Consider the following 10,000-nt stretch of genomic DNA (forward strand, 5'->3'; position numbering starts at 1 on the left):
GCATAGTGATGTTGCTGACATTAGGACAGCTATGACAAACCATCACCTTGCTATCCCTGTGGCATGTGCAATAAATGCATATCTCTGTAGTAGCACTGATGAGATAGACAAGGGGTTGTATTGCAGTCCTAGTCAATGTGTGATTGTGGGTATGCCAGTGTATTATCATGGGTTTCAGTGAGTAAAATATCCACTGTGGGTTGTGGGTGATGGGTATACCATCTTTACACAATGGTACTCCCAGTACATGTCCCAAGATCCACTGTATGAGGACCAATGCCACCATCAACCGTAGAGGTAACTGAGTACACTATCCAGCCCAATGATGCATGTGCTGTGTGCATATTATCTGTAACAGAATGGGCTCACTGACAAGGTAGTTAGCACTGATAAACCCAGGTCTCTCAGATGTGTCTATGACTATGTGTTTGTTAATGTGTACATGACAGAATGGCATATTATGTATTGTCCATTAACATCCAGTGCATCCCCCATTACCATACTGTACAAGGCCTGGTGATGTTCCTCACTTAACAAGAGACTCTGGACACACCTCATCCTAAAAGTTGTTTGGTGTGTGCAATTAAGGCCAAACACATTAGTAGCAATAAGTACCTAGGTAGGGTTTCTACTCTCAGTGTTGCCAAGTAAATATGTGTGTGTATGTGACGGGATCTACTTCAGTTTGCAGAATATACATGTCCCAGGAGGTCATCTGTCTGAGAACTGACTGGCAAATGCTAACATTTCAAAGGAATCATGTCATGGAAATTCATTCCATCAAAACTAGTAGTAGATGTGTAAATCCCCTCTTCCCCACTGTATAGCTGTATAGCGATACTGGAGTTGGTATATGTAGTTGGCTGTCGATGGATGTTGTGGACACAGCCACCCTCATTGGGGTTATTGTGGTGTGTATCCCCATGTGTAGTCTTTAATACTGTACAGTGTATGTTAACAGGTTATGTAGGCAACACTCATACTATGTGCAGCTCTACACCACCCCACACCCTCCAAAGTGTAGGGCTGTACCACCCACACCAGCACACCTATGTTTACCAATGCCGGGATTGCACTACATTGGGGAAGGGAACATATACCCAGCCAGTGCCATCGTTTATGACATTAAAGTAGCAGACTGATTATTTACTGATGTGATGTTTTGTCTGTTATGTCTTGGTGGAATTACATAGGTTAAAATGGGTTCACTGCAAAATTAAGTGCATCCATGTGTACAGTATTCTCTGTGTATTACATCAACACCAAAACCTCTGTGTGTGTTATACACAAACATGTGGAGTGTGCCACCCAGTGCACTCACCATTGTCCACTGTAGAAGGGCTGCTGACATCAGCCACCATGCACTCACCTGTATACAACCCTCAGACCAATCAGCCATTTGGCTCATGCAGTAACTGTTATACAGACCTGTTACTTGTGTTCAGCTGTACCCAGGATATGACACAGTCAATGTGTCACCACAGTGCCACACCCCTTGTAGGAAACAACATCAGGCCAACATCCTGCTGACACATAGACACCTGCAACACAAACTGAATATATTATGGAGACCACTATCAATCAGTGTTAATAACAGCTATAATGCATCATGGCTGGACAGCTACACATCCTGACATGTAATCATTAAACTTTCCTGCTGAAAACATGTTAAACAGCATTACATTGCTACATCTTAGTACATTCACCCTGTGCATCCGAACCATATTAGCCTGTCCCTTCATATATGGTAAGGATGGCAGTGATGTGGCACAGGTATCATCATATGCACAGGGTGTGTTGTGGGTTTGCAAGAGACTTAGGCTGAGCCATTTGGTTGACATCATATGTGTGTGTGTGTGTGTGTGTGTGTGTGTGTGTGTGTGTGTGTGTGTGTGTGTGTGTGTGTGTGTGTGTGTGTGTGTTAGGGGGTTTCGTTATTAATTGGGCTGTACAGATGTGGTGTGTGTAGGTATTGAGGTGCCCTAGCTGTGTTGGTGATGTGTGTGTGTGTGTGTATGTATGCAGACAGTTCAGCCATGTGACTGCCCTATACAGGGGTTTGTTGGACAGCTGCAGACTGTACATGGCAGGGTGTGCAGTTCACCATCTCTGGCCATGGGCATGTGAACTGTGCCTGCCAGGGGTTCCACAGGCACTACCGGGTACAAGGTTGGATATGGTACTCTCCCCTGATGATGACAAATGTCTGCTGGATCTGGGTCCCTGTTGGGACCAGCCAGGGCCAACTGCAAGTGGCCTGCTGTGTTGTGGTGTGGGCAACACCACCCTTGCAGTGCTGGTGCTGCTACTGCCATTATGGGAGTGGCTCTGACTTGTTGCACATTCATGTAGTCCTTCACCCGTTGGTGTTTCTGACCTACGTCCATGTGGCTGTCACCCTACTCCCACCATATGCTCTAACACAGACATTGCATGGTTGAGGATTCCCACCATCTCACCCACTCATTTACCCAGGATCACTGGAAAATAATGGTGGGCATCTGCGAGATCAAGGATGCTGTCAATAACAGCAGAATAAGTAGCCCTCTGGAACCTCACAACCTGTCTGGTATAATGTTCCATACATGCCTGTGCCTCCATGATGGCCCAAAACACGCAACTGGTGACACCTGTTGTGGCACTTCTGCCAGGGGCATGATGTCCAGCAGCCTTCGTACGAGCACCACTGTACATCTGCCTGTGTAGTACTTTGACAGTCATCTAGCTATGGCTGCTGTGTACAGACACACTTGCCATAGTCACCACACTGTCCTCTCCAATGCCACCACCTGCCAACTGTCCCTCATCTATGGCCACTGGTGATGGGGTATGTATAGGCAATGTGACTGTGCGTGAGGATGGGGTGAATAACAGTGGGATGCCAACCGATAGCACAGCTTCAGCCCCTGACAACCCCACCTATGCCTCCCCATACCTGTCATCGTTGTCAGAGTTTGTATGGACACTAACATCAATTTGCCTGCAGGAGGGACTCTGACCCACCTCGTCACCTGTGAGGGGACTACAGAAAATGTAGTTTAAGACCTGTATGTCATTGCTTACCTTTACACACATGCACACACACACACACACACACACACACACACACACACACACACACACACACACACACACACACACACACACACAAATGTGTGCTCGTGCACACACACATGCACACACACACACTTACAGGTGAGGTGGCACAAAGATATTACCCAGACCTATCATTACCCAACTGTCAACATGCATGACATATGGCACTCAACAGCATGCACTGCAGCTATACCCAATCCCTGTGATACATACGTTGTGTTAGTAGGTGATGCCCCTTCCCCTGCAGCACACTGCACCCATGTACACAGAATTGCTGTACACCTGTTCAGCGCCCTGCCATGTACTGTGCACCATACCTCACAAGTGTACACACCATTGCTGAAAGTGTATGTGTGTCAGTTATGTTTGCTCTGTTTTTCACAGCCCGTATGTGTTTGTCTGACACATACTGGGGGATGATATGAAGACAGATGTCAATAGTGAATGCCTGATGTCTTATTTGCAGATCTCATCATCAGCAGTACATGTATGAGCAATAAAATCCGATTATACTGTCAATATCTAAAGCTTAATCTGGCTATAAGGAGTGTACACACCCTTATTGACATGCCACCCTCTTCTCTGATATGCCATGGGGCCACAATATTGCATATATTAACATTACATACACCTGATATGTGACACATGACCTGTGCAATCAAATGCAGTATCAAACAAATGCATTAGTTGTGCAGATGTTGATTGCAAGGCATACAATATGTGGGTTGCATAAGTGTGCACACCCTTAACATGATGGCTTGTTGCAGCACCTGTTAAGTGAACTACAGCAGTCACTATTTTTGGAAGGTGTATACTAGCATGGCTCATCTTCACTTGCCATTATTTGGTCACTCCACCCTACATATGTCCCCCAACTCTGCCAGATTGCAAGGTCAGCTCATGTGCACAGCCCTTGGAGGTCACACAGTGCCTTCACTATTACTGTGGAGTCAGGGTTATGTCTGGCACAATGCATGACCTTGACCGTGTTCAGATACAGGCATTCTTAGTGAGCTTTGGATGTATGCTTCAGTTCACTGTTGTTTTTCAGGATCATACCCCTCCCTATCCTCAGCCTTTTTGCAGATGCTTGACAACTATGAGCCACACATGAATGTAGTTTTGCAGTGTCACAAATTCAGAACACCATGTCTACCAGCATAGTTCCTGCTAATGAACAACAAACCTAAAGGTGTACACTGGCACCAGCAAGGTACAGATGGGGATGGTGGGCCTGAGGTAGAGTGAGGTATTGCTTGTGCAGCACATGTATCTTTATTAATACTGTTTGTAGGTTTCAGCCTTGTCTCAGTACACCGTTACACATTGCAACACATGCTTTTTGGAGACTTGATGTTATGCTTATGCTACCTGTACAGAGCCCTGGATGATGTCTCCTGTGGAACAATCCTTCCATCTGTGGAACAACCCTTCTATCTGATTACCCTAACCCATAGGCCACGCTTATGCAGTGTCCAGGTAATTGTTGACACAGGTACTGCACAAACAGTACTTGCTAGACATGACATTCCTGCAAGTCCCTCAGTGTTGCTGCATGTCTCTGGGCAGCCTCCATGACCAGTTTGCAACATTTGTTGGCATCTGTCTTGGATGGGTATCTGTTTATTTTCTACATTAATGGTGTCCCATACTTCATCATCACATACATGCTTGTCTGCACTGTTTGCCATGGTATATGCAATGGCGAGGTAAGGCTACATCTCCCACTACTGAGTGCTACCCTTTGGATATGGGATCCATTCCATGGTTTGTAAGATGTGTGCAAGCCATGGCTGCCTCTGTTGCAGGTGAGTGGGCATATGTCATGGACATATTTCTTGGACAGCAGACCTTTACTTGTTGTGACATTGAAGGACCCATACTTGATGGAAGGTGCATACTCAAGATGAGTGAATGATGCAGTACCTTAAAAGCTGCTTTGACAATATGTTATTTTGAGTGTGTGCACATATATGCATCCATTGTTTGTTAAGGTATGTATAACCCATATTTGTTGTCCTAACGTAAGATTCTATCTTACACATTCATTGCTCATGTTAGGATCACATTACAGGTTATAAACGGTGTGGAATGAGGTATTGTGCTATACTATTGTGTAGATCTGCAACAGTTGCCATTGTAATTCTGGTATATACACTGTTGTAGCCAATGCATAAGGGTAATGTTTCAGACATGTCCCTACTGTAGACCATTTGATATACTGTTGTGTAGATCTGTAGCAGTTGCCATTGTAATTCTGGTATATACACTGTTGTAGCCAATGTATAAAGGTAATGTTTCAGACATGTCCCTACTGTAGACCATTTGTCCCACCATTATGTTTATCTCTGTCCACATGTCTTGCACTGACAGGTTATTAGTTATACTGCAGGACTCTTAGATACCCTTCAGATATGCCACCATGGTGACCACTGTGATGCAGTGCAGTTAAGAGCAACAATAAGTAAACATGTACAGTATGCATTATGGCTAGCTGTGTTAAATGTGTGTATGGCAAATGCCATGGCCATAACATGGCCAGTGTATTGGCAAACCTGTGCAAAAGACCTCCATACCCACCAGCTACAGGCTGCTGTCCCAGAGGTATATCAGAGGGAAATACATAGTTGAGTGAAAGATGTGATGTCAGCAGCCACACCTGTGGTATTGGTACAGGGTGGGAGTGGCATTTCAGTACATCAGCAGTACAAACCACAATACTAAGATTATGCACATCTGTTCATTACTACACTGCAGTGGCATATTATGTTATCTGACATATGCATGAAGATACTTTACAGATGAAGATGGATAAGCAACAGTGGTCTACTAATGTGCCCTGTGGCCTTACCTGCATGTTCCTCATCCATTGTGTGGGTAGCACCCACCTCCACAATGCTATCTTCCGGTTCTTGACTAGGCTGGTGGGCGGTTGCCCCAAGGCTGGCAAGGAGCTCCTCAGCTTGTATCAGTGGGGGCTGAATGGCATGACCCCGACCTGTGACTAGCTGGTCTCTCCTAACTACAGCAGCACGCTGATGGGTGTGGTGGATGAGGTCAGTGCAAAAATGTCGCACCTGTTCATAACTGCAGTTATCCAGGTTGACATTGTTTACTCTGTGGACAAGCTCATTCCACGGGGCAGTCCTCTCCAGCAGATCATGGGCCATACACCCAAAGAGGGTTCCGTGGTGATGCACCATGAAGTTAATGAGGATGTTATTCTCGTGTGGAGTGAACACAGGCAGTCACTCTCTTGACATGGTACCTGCAAGACATAAACAAGAAAAAAGGTCTGAGAACCTCATACTGCAAGGATATAATAGTTGTTAATTGACACCTCTCTACCCCGCCATATCTGCAAAAATAATCTGAACACGGACATCAATGGGTATATTTACACCAGACCTAGTGTTCGGACATATATCTTATTGTGCAACAAATCTTGACATGTGTTTCTGCTCATGTTCCATGTTAAAACACAATCACTGGTGGCCTGTTGCTAACAATGCAACCTGCATGCCATTGTAATGGCCACTGTGGTTCAATATATGCACGTGTTCTGTTTGCTATGCAACTGTTCCAAATTTGGTGTTTTGGGTTACTGGGAATATGTATGCATGCTGTTATAACTAATCCTGGATTGTGTTCACTATTACTAACCCACATATGTTCTAAAACTGCAACACAATGCCACATTTGGGAAGGCTGTTCCCAGCAGAACCACCTCTCTCACCTCATCTGGTCATGGCACCAGGTCACAACACATCTGGGACCCAACCCAGGACCTCATCATCTGCTGGTCCTGCACTACCTTCAGGTGGAGCCACCTCAGGGGATGGTGCCTGTCCCCCCCTGGGAGCAGACACAGACAGAATCCTGTAAAAATTACCACCCCATTAGCTTAACAAGCCTTATCTGCAAAGCCATGGAGGGGATCATAATGGAACTCATAAATAAAGACATAGGGAACTTGCAGACTTTGGATCCAACCCAGTTTGGCTTTGTCAAAGGCAGATCCTGCCTCTTAAACTTGGTTGACTTTTTCGAGACAGTCACCAAGGCCATTGATGAGGGAAAGGCAGTCCATACAGCCTACCTTGACCTGGCAAAGGCCTTTGACACAATACCCCACTCAGGTATCATCGAAAAACTCATCAGCTTGAATGTAAACCCATACATCACAAGATGGGTTGCAAACTGGCTAAGTGACAGAACCCACAGGGTCAGAGTTGCTGGAGCCATATCAGACTCAAAGCCTGTCACAAGTGGTGTCCCACAGGGCTCAGTCCTGGGTCCACTCTTGTTCGGCATCTACTTTTCTGAAGTACAAGCAAACACAGGAGGGTTATGGCTGACTAAGTTTGCAGATGACTGAAAACTGGGCGCCATAGTCGAAAACACATCTGACACAGATATCCTTCAGAAGGGCCTCACAGAAACGGATAACTGGTGCCAGAGCCATGGCCTAAAGTTAAACACCAAGAAATGCATAGTCATACCCTTCAGGAAAAACAAGGTTACCCCTAGGTACCATATAGGTGGCAATCCACTGAGCACAGAAAAATTTCTCAGGGATCTGGGGACCCAGGTTGACAGTAGCCTTTCATTTGACACTCATGTTGCTAAAATAGTTAGGAAAACCTCCTATATTGCCCACCTGATCATGAAGGGATTCACATCTAGATCAAGGGAGGTCATCGTCCCCCTGTACTCATCACTCATTAGACCTATGATTGAGTACAATGCCCCATTCGGAATGTATCTGACCTGACACCTGCTGCAGCTTGAAAGGCCCCAAAAGTTCCTCACCAAAAGGATAAAGGGTCTCAAAAATATGTCTTATGCTGCCCGACTGAAAGAACTCCAGCTCTATTCAGTCTCATACCGCTTGCTCAGAGGTGACCTGTGCCTGACATATAAGACCATGTCAAACCCAGATTTGATGAATATGCTTCACCTCAAAAAATCTAGATCCCTCAGAACCACAAGGGCGGGAGAATTAAACCTTGACACGGTTATAAATAGAACGTGCTGGAGGGACAGATTCATCACCCAGAGACTCCCTATGCTGTGGAACAAAATCCCGGTACATGTGAGGCAGAGCACCTCGCTGGCCTTGTTCAAGAGGAATCTTGACCAATGGATGGGAGATCGCAGATATACCCCAGGGATTACTTCAGTGTCACTGCTTGACAGAGGCACAGCAAAATAATAGGCATAGTTTCTATTCAAACTAAAGGGGTGGCGAAAGCCACATAACTATGGGCTAGGCTTATAAATGCCCTTGGGCAGATAGCCTAGTATGAACCTATGAACCTATGAACCTGAAGTCAGGTCCAGGGTCTGGTACATAGGGAGCTCTGCAGAAAATCGTGGGATCTGCTGCACCACCTTGAGGCCCTTGTGACACATGTAAGGGTTCAGCCTGCCCCTTCTGTTCAGTGCCACCACAGCCTCCTTCAGGGCCATGAGCGTGCAGTGGTGACTGCCAATGGGTGGGGATCTCAGTCCCACTGTTTCCATTTGGGGACTCATAGGCTTCCAATTTCCAAATACCCCACCCTGTCCTAGGTGTTTACCCACCACATGTGTCATATACCGCCCCTGTATGCTGTCTTGTCTGTCTTCCGGACCAACCTACCTCCTCGTATAGACCTACTATCCTTCCCTAACATCCCACTCTCACCTTAACACAAAAAGGATAATCTGTTCCCAGCACAAATGTCACACCATACATAACTGTCCATTTTGCCCCCACTTACAACTGCTTATGGGTGCCTTAATCACTCTGTATCCAACAACCCTTGTTCTGGCCAGCAGATACATTATTAGCCCTTGGAATTGTGTAACCCAGGACCTTGCACACCATAGCCACATCAATTTACCAGTAAGCTATCTGAGCTACAGATTTGTGTGAGGTGGGTGTTTCAGAACATAACATCATTCTAAGTCATATTGCATAACCAAAAGTAATAAACAAGTTACGTTTTGTAATTGAATGTAACTTGCTGAAATCAACAGAATGTTCCAGAACAGAGCATCATCTCTTATGCCTGCTCAGAAGACTAGAATATTTCAAAAAGTAATAAGAAAAAATAATGTTGAGATATAGTGAGGCAACAGTCAAATAATCACACTCTATCAATGTTCCCCTCTTTCATATCACATTCGTATCATAGACACTCTGTTTTGTTGCAAGGCAGTATAGTGAATCAGTTGAGGAAGGAGGTTCAGAGTGTGGACCTGATGTCTGAAGGCACTCCATATATATATATATATATATATATATATATATATATATATATATATATATATATATATATACATATATATCTGTGTGTGTGTATACAGACATGTATTTCTACATATATACAGAGATTATATATATATATATATATATATATATATATATATATATAAATCTCTGTATATGTCTGTATACACACACAGATATATATATATATATATCTGTGTGTGTGTATACAGACATGTATTTCTACATATATACAGCGTTTATATATATATATATATATATATATATATATATATATATATATACACACACACACACACACACACACACACACACACACACACACACACACACACACACACACATACACACACACTATATATATATATATATATATATATATATATATATGTATATATACATTTCCCCTACTGTTGAATGACTTTGCTGCATGATCATGACTTCATTACTTCCACCTTCAGCTATTTGCCAGACAAATATACATGTTTGGAGGAAACAAACACTATGATGGCTTACATCTTGTCATTCTGTGCACATCCGTACATGTGACACGTATGGCCCACTGCCCACAGGGGAAGATGCTATGTCCATAGCAGTTGTTCAGCAGGACATCATTACAACAAGTCT

Source organism: Protopterus annectens, chromosome 2.part2 (genome assembly GCF_019279795.1).
Source record: "Protopterus annectens isolate FY-2018-M chromosome 2.part2, PAN1.0, whole genome shotgun sequence".
Lineage (NCBI taxonomy): Eukaryota > Metazoa > Chordata > Ceratodontiformes > Protopteridae > Protopterus > Protopterus annectens.